Source organism: Anas platyrhynchos, chromosome Z (assembly GCF_047663525.1).
Source record: "Anas platyrhynchos isolate ZD024472 breed Pekin duck chromosome Z, IASCAAS_PekinDuck_T2T, whole genome shotgun sequence".
NCBI classification, from domain to species: Eukaryota; Metazoa; Chordata; class Aves; order Anseriformes; family Anatidae; genus Anas; species Anas platyrhynchos.
Window position 1 is genome coordinate 3,688,396 of NC_092621.1, and position 19,445 is coordinate 3,707,840.

General features: G+C 40.6%; 1 protein-coding gene across 1 annotated transcript in view; it reads right to left on the minus strand.

Annotated features, from left to right (window-relative positions):
• The window catches only part of LOC101796621 (urea transporter 2), a 319,983-nt gene that overhangs the window by 141,509 nt on the left and 159,029 nt on the right, over positions 1-19,445 (minus strand). The window lies entirely within an intron of this gene.

A 19,445-nucleotide genomic window follows, 5' to 3' on the forward strand; every position in this document is an offset into this window, starting at 1 on the left:
ACATCCCTGCAGCTGCTTTTGCAAACCACAAGTTACATTTCTCCACTGTCAACAATTGCAATCTTTCCCACGGAAGACTTTGCTCTGGGTTTGAACCTCAGCCACGGTGCTGTTGCCTGAGTGCCCACCTCTTGCCAGCTGTTGAGCTGCTCTCCATCCCCCTGCCTCCCCAGAGTCAGGCAGGCATGCTGCACCTCACCTGCTGCAAGCCGTTTTATTTTTGTTGGCTTGGGAAAAGCTGTTGGTGTTGGTTTCTTTTTCAATATTTCACATGAAAGAGAGGAAATGAAGCTGCGTTGCAGAGCCTAACTTCTTCAGGTCAACAGCTACCAACACTGTGCCTTCCAGCACCTGGTGCTGGAGGGTGATTTGGTAAAGTCCTCCCTCACCTGCCTCCCTGTAGGTCATCCTCCTAGTTTCAGTGAGACTATTCAAAACATTTACATCCCCCAGCTGTAAGTGGGGGTGGCAAATGGAAATTAAATGAAATAGAGAGATCTTTTCTTTTTGATATGTCACCTGCAGACGTGAATTTTTGCTGATGTTGACAATTACTCCAGACACAATATATAGTTTCTTAACATATATTCATAAAAAAAAGAAACACGCACACACACACACACACACACAAAGAAACAGCCAAACCAAAACAAAAAACTACCACCAAGAAAAAAAAATGTTCAGATCTGAGGAATAAACAAATGGCTTTCCAGAGACCTGAAATTTCAGGTTTATTCCCTCATATTTACCAGAGACCACACTCAGGCTAGGATTACTCCAAGCAGCATGCAGAAAGAGTAATTCAATAGCATATTACAAGCTGAGGTCTGGCAATGTTTTTCAAATTAATTTGAGTGGACAGCACCAGTTTTCGTGGCCAACAGACCAACATCTCATCATCATTTCTATCCCCAGAACACACCCACAAGTAGACCAACTGGAGGCAGCCTCCAGAAAAAAAAATCAAAGCTTACATCTTGGGCCGGAAATAAAAGGCCTAAACTGCTTTTCTGTCTTGTATTCTCTGTGTAAACCCATAGTTAAACTCCAAATATGGTTTTGGAGCTTAATAATTGGAAAGACTTTCCTATAGCAGTGCGGTTTTGAGGGCAGCCATCTATTCCCAGCCATTGCAGATGGTGTGCTACTGGGTGAACACCATTTGGGCAGCCCTAAATTTTGAGAGCCTCTGGCTCTCAAAAAGGCCCCCGTTCCTGGACTGGCAAACTGATTCAACAACCTATGTGACTTATGAGTAAAATTCTGAATGGACAGAGGCAAACAGAGCAGGGACCCCAAGGAAATGCAGTTATTCTAAACAGGGTACCATACGCGTGTTCGGCCTCATGCCAATCCCCGAGCAGGCTATTTCATGCTTTCCTCTATTGGCTATGTACAGAGTTACCACAAAGAGGGTGATACAGGCAAAGATGTGCACTGTTGCTTAGTTCATGGTGATGTGTTCATCTGCCCTTGTCTCCTGTAACTTTGGGGTTTGATGAAGGTAGATAAACTTACAGGGAATTTGCCACATTTATTGTAAAAAATGCCTTTAAATTTATGGCTCTGGAAACTCTTCTGATACATGTCTTCTTTCTTATGGGTGATGAAGATGCTATATCCCAGATTGCTTGGCTTTTTTTCTGGTGGTCCTGGAAAGCACCCCTTGGCTTTCTCGTTCTGGTGGGACAAGGGTGCAAAGGTCTTGTGAAAGAATAAGAGCTGCTCTGGAAATGCCTGAGACCTGATAAACACAGAGCCTTGCAAAGCCATTTTTAGACCTCTGCTTTTTAAATATAGCCCTCACCACCAGCACCTGCTCTACCAATAACGTGTCATCTGCGAGATGTCACTCGCTGACATTGAGTGTCACGTACAGAAGCAGGCCAAGCATTTGCCGAACAGGGCCTGTTCTCCAGAGGGAGGAATATAGCTGCAGATTATATGACTTGGATAACATTTGACAGCATTATGCCTCCATACATGTTTGCTCAGCACCTTATGCATTGAAGCTCCCCCAGTCTGGAGCCACAGGACATTACTGTAACCCAAGTATTATTTATGTTGGCAACTGAGAGATAGATGATGGGTGAGAGAGAAAAAAAGCAGTATTGCTGATGAATGAATTTGCATATTATGGCTTTTATAACATCAAACAGCTTAATATTATTAGAGACTGTATTGACCTAAACAGAGATTTTGTCTCAGGGGATCTATTGTTTTCCCTTCCATAGAGATCTTTGATTGTCAGAGATCATACTTATTTTTATGCATTTTTGTATCTCACCTTTTCTCTCTTTTGCATGAGAACTGCACATCAGCGAGTGGTGGAAGGAGAGAAGGAGGGGCAGAATCACAGTCCCTGTACCTTGCAGGACACACAATGGGGCTGGAGTGACAACTGCTTATGTCTTCAACCTGCCACCTCTTCCATTTTCCTAGCGGAGTCAGAATAGGACCTGGACCTCACTGTTTGGGATTGCCTAGGGCAGGCTTGAATATTTTGGCCAGGTTTTGACCGTCGCCTGCCCCAGCTCTGCTGAGATGTGCCAGGCAGGCTGCTCAGGCTCAGGGTGGGAATCCCAGCACATGTCCAGAAATTCCTGCACTGAGCTCATGGGCTCCTGTGCTATGGTCACAGTGGGTGCTCACTGGCAGCACTGATGCTGAACCCTGTGCATAGCACTGAGGTGTGGGGAATGCAATGCACCTGAAATCTCAGATGCTGAAATCACAGCCTGGCCACATCACCACCTCTTCCCCAGCCAGGCACTTGCTGGACATCGGGATATTAAGGGCACAGCTTTCCACAGCCTGCTTTCAGAAGGTGCAGCTGGGGCTCGCACTGCTTTTCAAAACACCTCAGCTCAGCTACTGAGCTGTGGCCGTGCAGTCTCCTTTATCTTTTTTGCTCTCCCTCATCTCCTTTCCAAGCACCTGCAGTAGCTTTCAGCAAGCATTCTCTCTCTCTTGCCGCATATATGTTAAAATTGTTATTTCCCAGCAGATGAAGGTATTAAATTCCCACCCTTCCCACCTCGCTCTCAGAGCATCGACTCTGTTTTCACGGAAACACCAGTTTTATTATAACAGAGCTGAGCATTTAAGCTTCATTCTCAGATTTGTCTGTCTTAAAACAGAAGATGTTAAAAAGATTGGTGATGGGAAGCAGTGAGTGTAACCTCCAAATCTCCCCTGTTCGGATCAGATGTAGCTTTCCTGCTGTAATCATTCCTCCCTTTCCCCTCCTCCCCTCCCTTCTCTTTCTTTTTGGAGATGTGTTTCTCTCTGACTGTGATTCTGCAGTGGCAGAAAGGGGTCAATCTATCTGTAAAAGATGGACTCAGCCAAGCTTTTCTAGCTCTTTCCTGCTGATGGCAATTATCCGGAGGTTGGCAGCGGTCCCAGAAACCTGCAGTTCCTGCAGTCCTGCTGCTGTGGGCCTGCTCCACAAAGCCAGCATCCTAAGAGGATCACTTGGTGTGATGCCCAGGAAATGACAAACAGAAAAGGTCACACGTACTCCAAAAAGATATACTGCTCGGCAAATTTAATTGACATTGTGCAGCTTTTCAAAATGTCCCTGCAGACATTCCAGCATTTAACAGATGCAAGCAAAGAACAGCAAAATAACAGGGCTTTATAAAAAGGGCAGAAAAAATACATTCTGTCCCCCCAAAAGAATTTTTTCATACCCTGGTAATATCCTTTCACATGGTCTATTGGATCTGGATACTTTTTTTGTTACCCCTGGTCTGGCAAGTGAAACCCGCTGGCCCATCCCCCAGCCTCCCTCCCTTCCTTCGCACACACACTGCTGCTTTTTAAATCATTGAGCTTTCATTACACAGGGTAGCTGTCCTTGTTGTTTTCCTTGCATGTTTGTCTGTTAAAATACTGTACGACAAACCAGCTCCCTGTCAAGCCCAGTGCTCTCCGGAGGCTTCGGCATTGTGTCCTGTGTTATCTAGCCAGAGGAAAAAATGCTGCTTGCATCAATGGGTGCTTTCTTTAAAGAAAAGAAACAGGATATCTGTGGAAATTTAAGAAGGTGTCTGATATCTAGCACTGTTAGCAAGAGGTGATGGGAAAGCAATGAGTGGCCACAGTGAATCTAGAATGAAGGCAGGTGGTCCCATTTCAGCAGGGAGTGTATTCTGCAAGGGCTCTGCTCCTCAGCTGTTTCATTCAGCATCCTTCTGCTAAGAACAAATTCAAAATCAATTTGTTTTTGTGGTTTTGCCTCCGGTTTCTCCCAATTAAATTTAAAAAATGGTGGCAAAACTGAGTATAGAATGAGTACTGAAGATGGAGCAGGCACTGACATGAGATCTGAATACCTAGCCCATGTACATCCATGCAATTTGTGATGAAAGCTACCACCTTCCCTATACAGCAGGGACTATGTGCTCACCTTGATTTAGATGGCTGGGAGAGCAAAGAAGAAGGTTTGAGTCTATGGAGAGCTTTGAATCTTCATGTCATGAGTGCCAGTGTGTCAGCTGGCACTCATGCTTATAGGGAGAAGTGATTAATGTTCCTGAAGCTTTCATGGGCTGCTATCTACAGAAACTGTCTACTTGGAAAGATGGTATAAAATATTCAGTGCATAGGATTAAATACTTCAGGACTCTGTAAGCAAACACAAAGATCCATGTTGGGGTCTCTTTGGTAACTCTGTTTTAGAAGAACTAAATATCCTAAACAGAGTGTGAGCACGTACATGGATAGAATCTGTGAAAACTGGTTACTAATTAGCCAGATTATAACCAGAGGTTAGTCCAGCAATTCTGTGATTACAATTTCAGCAAAGAGTTAGTGGGACAAATTGATTTGGCTGAAGGATGGCACAACCAGGGAGTTTGCAGGGCACAACAGCAACCTGCAGAAAGCAATGATGATGGAACTGAAAGTCACTTTGTCTTGCAAAGCTGCATTTGATACAAGAGGGTATGTATAATACAACCTACAACTGGAGGTTTAAAGTACTCTCTGAACAACACATAGCCCTACCAGCTGTAAAAGGTAGGGAAACATGATTTCACTATTTTTTTTTTGTTGTTTCATTTATGGTAACTGTTGGGATCTTAATCCAAGATGCTCTGTCCACCTCTGCACTTAAAGTACAGGCTGTACACAAATAAGAGGGATTGGATAGTGCCAGATCCGTTTCAAGGCAATTTTCTCAATTTAAGTGTTTGTTACAAAGGAGGATCTTGTTGAGAAGACAACATGACATTAGGCTTTTTCAGCATGGAGGTACCAACATCCACTTTCTGAATGAAAACTGAACCTCAGTGTTTGAAGAGAGGTTCAAACACCTTTAGCTGAAACTCAGACATAGGGTAAAGTTTCAGGAGTTGTTTCTGCCTGTTTCTGAACAGAATTTGTCCATCCTTTGCCTTGCTTTGTGTCAGGGTAAAAGTTCAGAAGCAACAGTGATAAATCCTACGTCAGGGCTTAGACCACCAAGTGTGGGAGAAGCATTAGTTATTTTGAAATGTCCTTCAGAACTAGTTCAGCCCCATAACAGGTTTCACTGTTATGCTGAAACTCAGCTCTGGCAAAGTTTCACTTGGTTCAAAATGTTCTGACTGTCAAGAAATGTGTGAACAAACACACTTTAATTTACATGGTGTTATAAAAGGATTTTGACTTCCTCATGGACAAGACAATTCTAGTTTAAGAGCATGCTGTCAGAAATAGTTAACTTTCCAACAGAAAACGTTTCCAAGAAAGGGTTTTTGCTCTTGACAAAATCGCTGTGTAGTAAGTGACTCATAACTGTGTAATATTAATGGCTGGTTTCATAACACACTCTCCTGTTACACTGGACTTTACAGAAGCAACACAATAAAACTCAGAAGTTGATCTTCTCTGTACTGCAGACTTCTGTCAACACAATTATATTGGTCAGGAGAGGCAAGAGGTGAGATCTCTGGCCGAAGAGCAGCATCAAGAAAAGACTGATTGTAGAAAAAGTCACAGAAGCCAGAACTGAGCTTTTGCCATATCAATGCCTTAATTTCAGGATGGAGGGGGCAGAGGAGAAAGGTTACATTTTTCCCCAAATATCCTGACCTTTGGGTTTTGTTTTCTGGGGGGAAGCTCTCTAAAGCATCTCAAGATTTTAAACACAAAATATTTTCTGAATTAAGGCTTGATTTAGTTCTTCTGCCTCCAAAAGCAAAAGCTCCAGTCCTTTAGACCACAGGAAGCTTGCCAGCTGTGGAAATATTAAGGCTTTTACTGTATGCAATTGAGCTGTTCTGATTCCATCTGCTAAAATGGTAAATTTTCACATATGCTTGTTTTGACTGATACCCAATCCCGAGTACTTTGTAAGGCAGTTACACATGCAGGTCGGGTAAAAAGTATTCAGCTCTTGCCAACACAGAAAAATGATTGGTTTGTTAGCAGAAAGTGACAAGTTGGGCCTTTGTGACTTAAGTGGAGAAGGACAACATTCATAAACCAATCTTGTTTTGTTGGCAAAGAATGTTTTTAAAAACAAGGAGATACTATAGTTTTTCTGGCCGTTATGGGAAACTAGTTGAAATAGCTAAAGGGAAGAATATACATCCTGATGAAATTATTTTAATTTAAGGATTGCCAATCCAGTCAGTGCTGGATTAATTTTATTAGTCTTGCTGTTAGGTCTTCCTATTTTCTTCTCATGCTGCTAATAAGTGCTTGGATATTTTAGCAGATGAAAACTTCAGGAAACACAGAAATTCTTCCTTTGAGGCCACTCCTTTCTTCTCATGGAACATGTAGAACTAGAACAACAAAAATTTCTAAGAATAAATCCCTGTGGTGTATTAGTGTGAAATATTGTCAGTGGCAACTCAAAGATTGCGTAGTCTCAGGAGAAAGGAGAGAACACAATTTAAAGCTTCTTATTTTAATTGCAAAATTGTATCATTCTTTAGTTCAATCTTTGGCTAGGAAAAAAGAAAAAGCATAAACTGAATTATGGCCAAGTATGATGGATGCTTCTTACTCTTACACAACTGTTTAGGAGGGAACCGTGGAATTTTGCAGTAATTTCTGCTGGAAGGGACCTCTGGAGGTCACCAAGTCCAACCCTGCCCTCAGACCAGAAAGTACTGAATAATCCTATTTCCAATCAAAACTGTGGGGAAATAAGGGCAGGCAGAAGGTCAGGATTTGATTTCCAGACAGCCTGCCTGCCCATGAATTTTATTCTCCCAGTTTTCAAGGCACACTGAAGAGCTTCCAGGGAGAACCAGCAACATCAGCAAAGTCCTTAGCAGATTTCACAGGGACTCCAGATTTTCTGTCTTTTTGACATAAAAGTTTTGGAAAGGGTAAGGGTATTTTTCCTCTATTTTGTTTTACTTTATATTAAAATACTTTTTGAAAGATCTGATCAGTATCCTCTTTTCATGTTTCTGGGAACACAGAAATAAGTCCAGGTTCCAGCAGTATACACCTAATGATGAGAGTAGCTTTTTAGATGGCAGTTTTATATTGCATCCCTAGAAAAGGGAAAACTTGGATCTACCTGCTCTTTTTAATGTATAGCTTGCTGCTCTTGATCAAGAAAGGCTTTGTCTTCAGTCACCACATGCTCAGCTCAGTTATTTAAAATATGGTTGCTGTCTCATTAAAGACAAGGAAGGTCAGGATTTGGGTTTTATGTTTTGCTTGAAAGACTTGGACATTCCAGACTGCACAGAGATTTCTAAAATAATTCTGGGATTTCTGTCAGTTTTGATTTATAACAACATATGTCAGATTTAATTACACCATCACCCCATCCATTCATCACCCATGTTGCTCTCTACAATGCTCTTCACCAAATCTCCAGTGGATATAATGACCTGAACTTGTTTCAGCAGTGCCAACAGGATTAGATGTCCCCATACCATTGTGCTTTGTAGATTAGTGACCCCACAAGAACTGGGAGGTATTGTCAGACAGCAGAAAGGTGCATAAAGCAGAGAGTCTGGGGCTGCCCTTGCCTAAGCCTGCTCCATAACACACATCACTGTTAGCAATCCCTGCTAAGGGTACTTGAAGCAGATCTGCACTGGGAAACATACTTTATATATAAATCTAACTCATCCTTAGCACCTTTGAGTGGAATTGTGTGGGTGAAGCAAGTTCACTGAGTACTGGCTCTAAGATCCTTGAACCATGCAGCATTACGGTGTAAACAATTTCTGGACTCCTAAACTTGGTTTTGTGCAAGCAGAACAAAACAATATAACAAAACAAAACAACCCAAACCCTGAACTCTTCATGTTTCTGTCTCTTAATTATCAGGAAATATGTTTTAATCAATGCCAAGGCACTACTCTCTGATCAAAGGTAGAGGAGACACAGGTGTAATTACAGTTTTACTCTGTTGCACCAGATCAGCGCTTGCTGGAGTAGTCAGACTTCACATCTGAGCTCTTTCATCTGATGCTTTAAATTCACAGTCAAAATACAATGTTGATGCTTATTTTTGTTTTATTTAGTTTGGTTTGATCTCTCCTCAGCTTTAAATTTCCTTACAGTAATAAATCCAAATAACTGTCAGGCTATCATGGCAGCAGGTTCATCACTGAACAGAGACTGAAGATCAAATACAGAATTTAATTAGCATTGGACAATGTTTGTGGGAGGGCAAAATCTTCCTAAAATCAATCTTTATTTTTCCTCTGAAACATTTAATTCTCTTGAAAGGAAGTTTGATTTTGAAGCTAAAGACTTGAATTTGGGCTTTAAAGAGGCTAATCCTAAGTAACATTTTGGACTTTGGGCAAATTTCAGTAGCTTAATCCTAGATAGGAATTATGCAGCATCACAAAATTATAGAATTGCTGAGGTTGGAATGGAATGTCTGAGGGGCACTTGGTCTAAGCCACTGTTCTGAGCAAGTCTGGCTTCAAAGTTAGATTTAGCTGTTCAGAGCCTTGTTCATCTGGATTCTGAGAATATCTGTGACTGGAGATCTGCACAACCTCCTTCCATGTGTAATCACTCTCTGAGTGAAAATTTTTCCTTATTTCTGGAAATTTGTTTTACAACGTCTGTTGAGCCACTCTGAGGAGAGTCAGGGTTTGTCATCCCTAAAAGCCCAATTTGGTAGCTGAAGACAGCAATTAGTTCCTACCTTAGTCTTTCCTTGGCTTAGCACTTTTGTTTGCATCTTTGCATACAAACAAAATCCACAGAAACAGAGGAAAGAAGTTAGGCACTTTAGGTATGCCTTTTTGTTGTGTTACTGTTGTTGCTTATTTGTTTATTTTTCTAGTGTTAAAATGCCATTGGGCAGTACCTGGACATAACCAAAGTTCCTCTTTTGAACTGACTGAATTCTTCATTCTTTTATGCAAATTGAAACAAGGACTGAGATCGTTGTACCTGTGTCCACCCTTAGAACTATGATACCAAATAGGTAGCATAGGAAAATGTAAAATTCTTGTTTCCTGTACAGAGAGATGAACTCATGTCTTTCTCTTCCTACTTGTCAGAAATAAATTAAATGCAGTTTGCAATGGTAATCATTAATTATGCACACAGATGTGTGACTCTGTGACCTTATGACTTTGTAGTTGACCAGAAAGATTTAGTCCATCCCACCAAACCTTTCATTATTAAAGAGGTTCAGCATTTAGTTCTGAGGCCCATATGAAGATGAAAAACAAGAATAAGTCATGAACTATGTACATTTATGTAAAACAAACAGAAAAAAAGGAAACCTGAATAAATGGGAAGGAAAGATATGTAAAACCAAGAAAAGGCTGAAATTCTGGCACCAGGCTATAGAACTCACCACAAGATGTCATTGGGGCCAAGAAATTAGTAAGATTTGCACAAATAACAGGAATATCCAGAAAAATCACAGATAATACTAACAAAACCTTTATGAAAGAGATGTAAGACTTCATGTTTCAGGGTTTAAATCAATCTGTAACTGTTATGATTTAGGATGAAACATTCTCTGAGAACAGATTACCAAACATCTGCCTTCTGCAGGCTTAGTACACATTCCTCTGAGGCATCTGGCCCAGGCTGCTGTTGGACACTGGATATGTACTAGTTAGCCCATGTGTCTGTTCTGATCTGGCACTTCCTTCTTTCCTTTCCTTTCCTTTCCTTTCCTTTCCTTTCCTTTCCTTTCCTTTCCTTTCCTTTCCTTTCCTTTCCTTTCCTTTCCTTTCCTTTCCTTTCCTTTCCTTTCCTTTCCTTTCCTTTCCTTTCCTTTCCTTTCCTTTCCTTTCCTTTCCTTTCCTTTCCTTTCCTTTCCTTTCCTTTCCTTTCCTTTCCTTTCCTTTCCTTTCCTTTCCTTTCCTTTCCTTTCCTTTCCTTTCCTTTCCTTTCCTTTCCTTTCCTTTCCTTTCCTTTCCTTTCCTTTCCTTTCCTTTCCTATTTTCTTTTCCTAGAGGTAAAATATTACCAGAGAAAAGAGAGATGCTTTCCCAGCAGAGTTCCTCTTGTTCCTAAAGACCTGGTATTTGTATGAAGATAAGATGGTAGAGATAAACAGAAAATAAAACTATCATGCTCCATGATGCTTTTGGAGTTAGAATGCTCCAGAATAAATGCCCATTGCCATTTTTCCCCTCTGTATCATTCCTTCTGCTCACTGTGCAGCCATGTATTCAAAAATTGTGCATTTACCATAATTCTCTGAATTCCCCTGCAGTCTCTCAGCATTTGCTTGGCTAGCACTTCAATTTCCCTGACTACAGTAAATAGTTCATCTTGCAGGCTTCAAACCTCCCATTGCAGATATCCTCTTGGTGAGAAACAGATGAGCACCCACAACAACATCCCTTTTCATACTGCATGGCCCAACGCTTCCTCACTTTGTCTTTGTTTCTGGTAGGCTGCACAAAGCTCTGTGATAGATCACAGTTCCATCGTGTGTACACATCACTCTCACCCAATCTTTCGTACTATGTTAATTTTAGTTAATTCATTCCCTGCTGTGAATTTAAATCACTGGGACAATTTCACTTGCCGTGTAACTGAGACTAAGCCTGCTAGAGAGTAGAATAGATTAATTGAGCATACTATTTTTATATCTTAAAGATCATTGTTCTTTTAAATATCACAAGTTCTAACTATGTAACAGAAGATGATTGATATGTCTATTTTCCATACAGTATAACACAACTTAATGGAGTCATAAGATTTCTGCCAACACATTATAGGATTTGGAATCTAAATAGCTCCTAGATTACTGGCATCTATGTCTTCTACCACAAGTGATCACATACCGTAGTGGCAGCTGTGATATAAATCACAAGAGTATCTCTCTCTATCTGTCATTGCTGTAACTAGGTTCCAGGAAAAGGAAAAAAGAATCTCTCTACAAGCAGGTGAAATCCACAGGACTATGCACAGTGATTTTAAGCCCAACAGTTTCACTGCAATGGAAATATTACAACCCCCCAAAAAATTGTTCAGACTTGAGAAAATGTTTGTAAGTTTTGTTTTTGGAGACAGCCTGCAATACTGGCTCTGTCCACTTCCTTTGTGGGCTGGTAGAGTCTCACTCTGTGCCAGAAATGCACCTCTGTGTTGACTCATTGTCATCAGACAGTGATTACACTCAGCAGGATGCTGTATCCAAAGTTTGAGACTTTTAGGTAGCCTGAGGTGTTAGACAACTTTTTTCCTTCAGATAATTTCAGTGCTACAGTAGCATGGTACTTCCACCAGTAGGAGGGTGCGGTTCAAGTTAAAAGATTTCTCAAAAGAGTGGTGTGCAATGTCCACTGATTCAGATGGGGTTTATTTAAGTATCATCAGCTGCATGGCAGGTGGCTGTTGCTCATGGTTACTGCTAAATTCTCAAATGAGGGAACTGGTCTTATGCAGAAAAATACAAGGCAAAACCTACAGGAAATTCCCTTAACAGAAAGAGCAAAGGCATTACCTCTTGGTTGTATCACTCTACAAATGTTGACATATAATCTAAAGCTCAGCCTTTACTAATTTCAGTCCAAATTAAGGGCTCAAAGGTAGAAGCACTGATGAAACAGCTCTACTCCTCACCCCCTTCAAGGTTCACAGCATGAGAGACTCTGAGATGTGTGGAGGAGTAGAGATCAAACCTCCAAGTAAGAGCTTTCAGAGAAGCTTTTTTTTTTTTTTTTTTTTTTTTTTTTTTTTTTTAATCCCAACCACTGTGATATGTCTTTTCTGACAACAGATCCCAAAGTGCTTTAAACTCACCAGAGTGCCACCAACCAAACCCTCAAATAAATACAAAATGTAATTGGAAAGGATGCAGGTGTTGGTTTTGGCAGAAGGAGAAGCTTGTTTCTGACTCACCCTAAATTGCAGACAGTAATTTTAAGAGCGGGTTAGCTATACTGCGCACATCGTTCAGCTGGGAATGAAGCACTGTGCTCATTGTGATCTTGATGCCATCTTAGTCATTAGAAATGCCATGCATGAGCCAATTTCAGACCTCAAAATACAATTTCTTTCTGGACGAAGAGACTGCATTTCTCCAGTAATTTCATATTTGGATTCAACAGCTGAAATGAATTATGAAACTTTCTACACTGTCACACATTAAGAAGGAACTGTAAAATGCTGATAAGATGCCAAAATGAAGGCAAGTGGATTTAAAGGTCACTCTGTCTGTCTTTCTTATCTGGTGAGGAGTTTAGACTGAGCTCATTACCATAGTACCTGAGCACTTAATAGGCTGTGCTGAGTTTGAACACACAATCACATCTATCAGGCCTCCAAATGTCCTCAGTGCAGGGACTGGTGAGAGCAGGGCTGATGAATGCAGTCAGCGTCGAACTGGAAGATCCAGGTTTAATTTCTGACCATGTAAAATACCTGCTGAGAGTTTCTCCTCTTACTTGTCATCATCTCCATTTACACTGTGCATTCATGAGGAAAAAAGCAAGTCTAACTATGGGTACTGAGCACAGCCAATACAGATGCCTCTCTGGGAAGTACTGTAATATAAAGCACAATTCATACCATGCTTCCTAACATGGAAAAGTTGAGGATCACTGCTGAAAACATATATAGCAGGCTTTGGACTTGGTAAACAAGGGCTAAATTTCCCTGATTTGTCACATCTCTATTTGTTCATCTTTCATTTTAGAAAATAGAGATGAATCCTTAAAATATGCTACGTTTATTATGATAAAAATATTTTGAAAGAAACAACAGAAGGTAAAAATCAACTAATCAGTTGAGAAACTATTTTTTTTTCCCTGTCCAGAATTGTAACTATAGTGCAGTAATTGCAGCAGGATAAATCTAAATTATAGAAATAGGTGCTTGAAAGTTTTAAATGTAATATTTTGGTGCTATCCTTAACCAAAAAAGGATTATGAATTTAGAAGGCAGTCAAAACCCCGTAACATCAGTTTTATTCTAAAGTGTGTGATCAGACAATGATGAAAGAAGAAGCCTGTGTTTCAGATACCTACCCTAAGCATAGGAACAGGACCAGCAGAAGCCAATCAGAGGGGCTGGGATGCCCACTGTGCAAGATGTGAAGTATAGCCACCTCTGTTTCAGTCACTCACATCCTAGCTAAGGTGCCATAGGTATTTACTGTGCTAAAATGAGGAAATAGTTCTGTTTCTCCTTCACGTGTTTTATCATGAGATGTCATTCTCATTTCACACCACTGTACTGTTATGCTGTGTTTGTGTGTATGAAACTTTCTGGTAGTTTCTCCAAAAAATTATTGAGGAATTGTGAACAGCTCCCCATTTCCAAACACAGGTCCTATTCACACCTATTTATTTATTCATATGACTGGATAAATAATTATAAGACTGGATGAACTGCACTACAGTGGGCAAGGAGATGTTATTTAAAATCAGCAAATTCTTCCTTTAACGTACATCAAGGCTTTTTCTCTTTCTTTGTCTCATTTTATTTATTTATTTATTTATTTATTTATATTCCTACTTCCATTCCCCTTTAGGTTTGTTATACTGACTCCACCAGCCATGCACAGCTATCTAAATTCAGAGATGGCATTTGTTGGGGCTAAGTGTCAAGTTTGCAAATGTGCCTGCATATATTCAAACCATTTATGGAAGAAAAAATTGTAGCTAATAAGATATAACTCAGTTTCATATTGTATCATCTTTAATGTTCTCAGGGTTGCTCCACACTGATTTATGTGTACCTCAGAATTTGATCAAAGTAGTAGGTTATTCTTATATTTTGAGATGTATTGACACAGATGCAAATTTGGTATTAAACTAATCCGCTTTGTTGCAATTACAATTCTCACAGCATAAAGCTTTGGACAAGAATATTAGACACCAAAAGGAAATATATAAGACTCAGCCAAGAACCTACTCCTCACAAGTGGCTTAGCCACATTATTATTGACTTCAGTGGTATAAAATCAGGGCCAGAATATATCTAGTACATACAGACAGGGCTCATATTTTTTGTAAGAGTTCCTGTTCAAACGTTTCTTTATGAAGTAGGAGACTCATGGCTTTAGCAGTTTTTCTTCTATGTGCACATTACCTAAAACCTTGGCAGTTGGGTAGGTTCAGGCCTATTTCAGATGAAACAGGGAAATCATTGCAAGTTATCATCTGTAGTGACTAAAAACAGTGATCAGACTTCACAGAATTTCACAGAACTGTAGGGGTTGGAAGGGACCTCAAGAGATCATCGGGTCCAACCCCCCTGCCAAAGCAGGTTCCCTAGAGCAGGCTGCCCAGGTAGGCCTCCAGATGACCCTTGAATATCTCCAGAGAAGGAGAGTCCACAGCCTTCCTGGGCAGCCCGTTCCAGTGCTCTGTCATCCTCACCATGAAGTTCTTTCACATGTTGGTGCGGAACTTCCTGTCTTATGGCTATTACCCCTTGTCCTGTCCCTGCAAACCACTGAAAAGAGGTTGGCCAAATCCCTGTCTCCCACAGTTAAGATATTTGTAAACATTGATAAGATCCCCTCTCAGTCTTCTTTTCTCCAGGCTGAACAGACCCAGGTCTCTCAGCCTTTCTTCATAGGGAAGATGCTCCAGGCCCCATATCAACTTTGTTGCCCTCTGCTGGACTCTTTCCAGGAGATCCCTGTCTTTTTTGTACTGGGGAGCCCAGAACTGGACACAGTACTCCAGCTAAGGCTTGACAAAGGCAGAGTAGAGGGGAAGGATCACCTCCCTTGACCTGCTGGCCACGCTCATTTTTATGCACACCAGGATCCCATTGGCCTTCTTGGCCACCAGGGCATACTGCTGGCTCATGGTCAAGGATGAGGATCTTGATTATTTATGTGCTGACTCCTCTGACCTACAAACTGAACTTTGCAATAATTTCAATCATTTCTTAACCAGAATTATCCTTCCTTTGTTATCCTTTTTTATCCATAGTCTTATTAGCAATGATGATGATGATGATGATTGAGATAAAAAGCAACTCATTTCTTTAGAAGGAAACCTTAGACTTTATGTATTCAACACAGTCTGTGGAACTTTTACAGAGCTTTGGATCATACATGGCTTATTTTCATTAAATGTAATGGTGTTATTCCTGGCAACATGGCTTATACAATTTAGCTCACAAGTACAGATACATATAAATCAGCTCCTACAGTTTCAGAAGAACAGAGGAAGAGGATGCATGGCTCATCTCTAACTTTTAAGCAACACTGGCACTGTATTTTTGCACTCTCCACAGAAGAGATTGTTATTTTAGTTCTATTGAACTCAGGATTAAATTGAAGGAAGCAATTTCAAAACCTGGCCTTGGGGTCCTGCAAGGCTAAGTTGTGGGGAGAGCAGATTGTGAATTGGCTACAGGTTGAGCTCTGAAGGGAAATGCACACCTGCCATGACAAAGCATGATTATCTCAAAAAGCCTCATTCACAACATGTCTGGGAGCCCCTTCTCACATTCTTCTAGTCAGGGATTAACTTGTGAAGAGGTGAGAACTGCCTCTACTCAGTGCATCCCTCATTTTTAAAATTTTTAATTTCAATAAACTCCAAAAACAAACTCCCCCAGGTGCCAAGACTGACAGGATGAGTCTTTATACAAAGAATGGAGCTCACCTGTTGTCTTCACCAGGGCCTGAAACAACCAATGGCTGTGAAGAAATTGTAGCATTTGGCTTTTTGCCCAGAAAATAAGGCTCTCCTTAAAGCTGTGTGCTTGCACGTATTCACAGAGAGGTCTTGTGGGAAAAGGAAGTGGAGAAAAAATATTTTTTGCAAGGTTAATTGACTAAAAGGTGAACTTCATCTGAGGACAGTCTCTGGTGCTGAATGTCTCTGCTAGTGATTTGGTTGGAGGGGAATAGATTATGCACTCAAACTAGTCATGCAGCAGGAATGAGTGCAACACATGAGACCTGATTTTTGTATTCTGGCCCTAACAAACAGAGACAGAACTCAGTATCAACTGCAGCTTTCCTTTCCAGGCAGACTGGACATGTCATACCCTCTACAGCAAGGACTACTAAGTGCTGGGCACCTTTGAAAATGAGAGCCTCTATGTAGGTGACTGACTATGGAGCTGGGGTCTCTAACTCAAAACTCTCAGTCAAGATCATCCAAGGCATTCAGAAACCCAGTTCCCACCGATTTTTCATCAAATTCTTGGTACCTTCGAAGATTCAAATCTTCCACTTTATGGGAGAAAATTTATGTCATGATATTGTCACCATATTAAATCAGTCATGAACACCAGGTAGTTTTAAAGAGAAAAGGTTCACATGTACATACTAGATTAGCATTTAAAGACACCGGGAGGAAGTCTGAAAGCTTATCTTTCCTGCCTTTCTGATGGTGTTTAGTACCCTTTTTGTTTGAAATGTGATACATCAATGCACTGATTTTATTTAAACATTCATTACTTTCCCCATGTTCTTCTCTTCTCTTCTCTTCTCTTCTCTTCTCTTCTCTTCTCTTCTCTTCTCTTCTCTTCTCTTCTCTTCTCTTCTCTTCTCTTCTCTTCTCTTCTCTTCTCTTCTCTTCTCTTCTCTTCTCTTCTCTTCTCTTCTCTTCTCTTCTCTTCTCTTCTCTTCTCTTCTCTTCTCTTCTCTTCTCTTCTCTTCTCTTCTCTTCTCTTCTCTTCTCTTCTCTTCTCTTCTCTTCTCTTCTCTTCTCTTCTCTTCTCTTCTCTTCTCTTCTCTTCTCTTCTCTTCTCTTCTCTTCTCTTCTCTTCTCTTCTCTTCTCTTCTCTTCTCTTCTCTTCTCTTTTTTATTTTACTTTATTTTTTAAGTTGGCCTGGAAACAGAGCTAGCCAATTTCTGGTCTGAAAAAGCAACAGCAAAAAGTTGGAAGAGAAATGGATTGTTGTGTGCAGGAGGAGTGGCCCCTTGGTAAGCAAGACCTCAAAACACCCTCAAAAGTCACACACATCCTGAAGCTTTGGCTGTTCAGCTCTGGTCCTGATGTTTTTTCTAAGCAGCTCGTTGTTGGGGTGCCACGTCTATGTGCTTTTACACCATGAGCAAAAGGAAGAATTACAAGTAAGAGTTCAGTATGGCCAGGCAACCTCACAGAGTATGAGGTGGGTTTGGGTCCAAAGCCTCAATGCCTCGTGAATGAAGAGCTGTTCCCAGGACAATACATACTTCCTATGCAAGATCTTGGCCCAATGCGACTCTAACCGTGCCATGAGGTTTCCATATCAGAGTAGAGTCTTGCTCACAGTGACTGGGCAAAACAAGACTGGGTGCATATCCTTAGGGATGTGAGTGGAAGCTGTTGACAATGGTTCAATGCTGTTGGCAATGGGTCAATACTTGACTACATAACTCTTTTAACCATAGGGAAAATTAGCATCACAAAGATGTGCTATTGCACAAAGCCAGGCTCTGAGAGGAAGCCCTAAAGATTTGCATTCAGCTTTAGAGAACAATGATTAATTGTTATTTGTAATACAGGAGTACCTGGAGTTCACAGCTGGACTCAGGGCCTTGTTTTGCTGGCTCCTCTCCACTTTTCCTCTCCTGCTTCATGCAAAATACACCTTCAGCTAGCATCAAAGCACGACTGAGAAGCATTGTTTTGTGGCCAAAGCCTAATTCTTCAGAAAACCAATCCTGGTCCCTGTCTTATCATCACATATAATTGTCCTTGACTTCAGGTTTCATCCTATCAGCAGACAGATTAACAAGTTGCAAGGTCTGGTAATTATAACCCAGAAAAAGTACAACAGACCTCTTTGCTTCTGAAAGGTGGGGGAAGAAGAAAAGAAATGGAAAAAACATCAGCTCAAAATATGTCCTCTAAGGACCACATTAAAATTTATGGATTAAAAAAAATATATCATGTATCAAAATGAAGCCAAATCAGCAGTTTTGGCCTTGCTTCTCTAAGCAGAAAGGCTTTGCTGTCTGACTTCTCCTTGGCTGCCTTTCTAGGCCTGCAATTCACAGCTGCATTGAAGCGGAGCAGGTCCAGTAATGCCATTTGTTTTCCACTTAAAAAAGAAAAAAAAAGAAAAAAAAAAAAGAAAAAAAAAAAGAGGGACATATAAATGGATCACAGAAGAAGGGGGCCATTAGCAGACATTTAGTCTGACCATGGCTAGAAGTGCAGATGGTTCAGAGGAACACAGCCAACTTGGCATTTATATAAGCTATCTTGTATCTCTTTTTTTTTTTTTTTTTTTTTTTTTTTCCATGCACTGGCACTCAGATTGATTAAGAGGTCAAATAAAGGCTGCTTCAGTGTGAGAGTGTGCATGATATATGACAAAAAATTCTGTCTCACAGTTAAGGCTTTCTAAACAGCATAAAAGACAAATCAATGCATAAACTAATTCTCAGCCTGTTTAAGTCTTTTCTTCCTGCAAGCCGTATGGATCTCTCTCTCTCTCTCCCCCTCTCTCTCAAATAACCTAATGACAAATATTTAGAGAAGTAAGTGAAGAAAACCAGGCAGAGCAATGGAATGTGAACATTATGAGGTGGAATAGGAAGGGAATTTTTAATAAAGCAGGTAAAAATGCTATAAACATATTTGATTTATTCAGTAGACACAATAAATATCCTTCTTAAACTCTACAAAAAAACATCGTGTTTTAGTAGATTGCTGTCTCCAAGAGACGGTGCTTTGTGGCTGTCTTACCAGTGCCCTGACAAATGGCTTTTCTGAAGTGTAAGGAAGAAAAGCAAATGCTAAACAGTGAAGGTCTTGCTTCCCTTATGGCAATCTACCTCCTGCATTGTCTAGGCTTTTGGCTCAGGTGTTTCTTGGGTGCCTGCTTTGCAGAGAAAAATTTTGACTCTATGGAAGACAATGGAAATTTGATGGATTAGATACCTTCTACAGTGATAAAAGTAATGATGTGTGCATGAATTTAGGCACTTGAGATTTGACCCACTGTGCTGTTTAGGCATCTGTCTTTTGGTTGATTCAGGGATCCAGGTGTCTATACATCCAAATAGTGCCTAAGTTGTATGCTTCTAAGAAGCTCTTTTTAGACTTATTTGAGGATTTGTTTACTTCTTGGAATC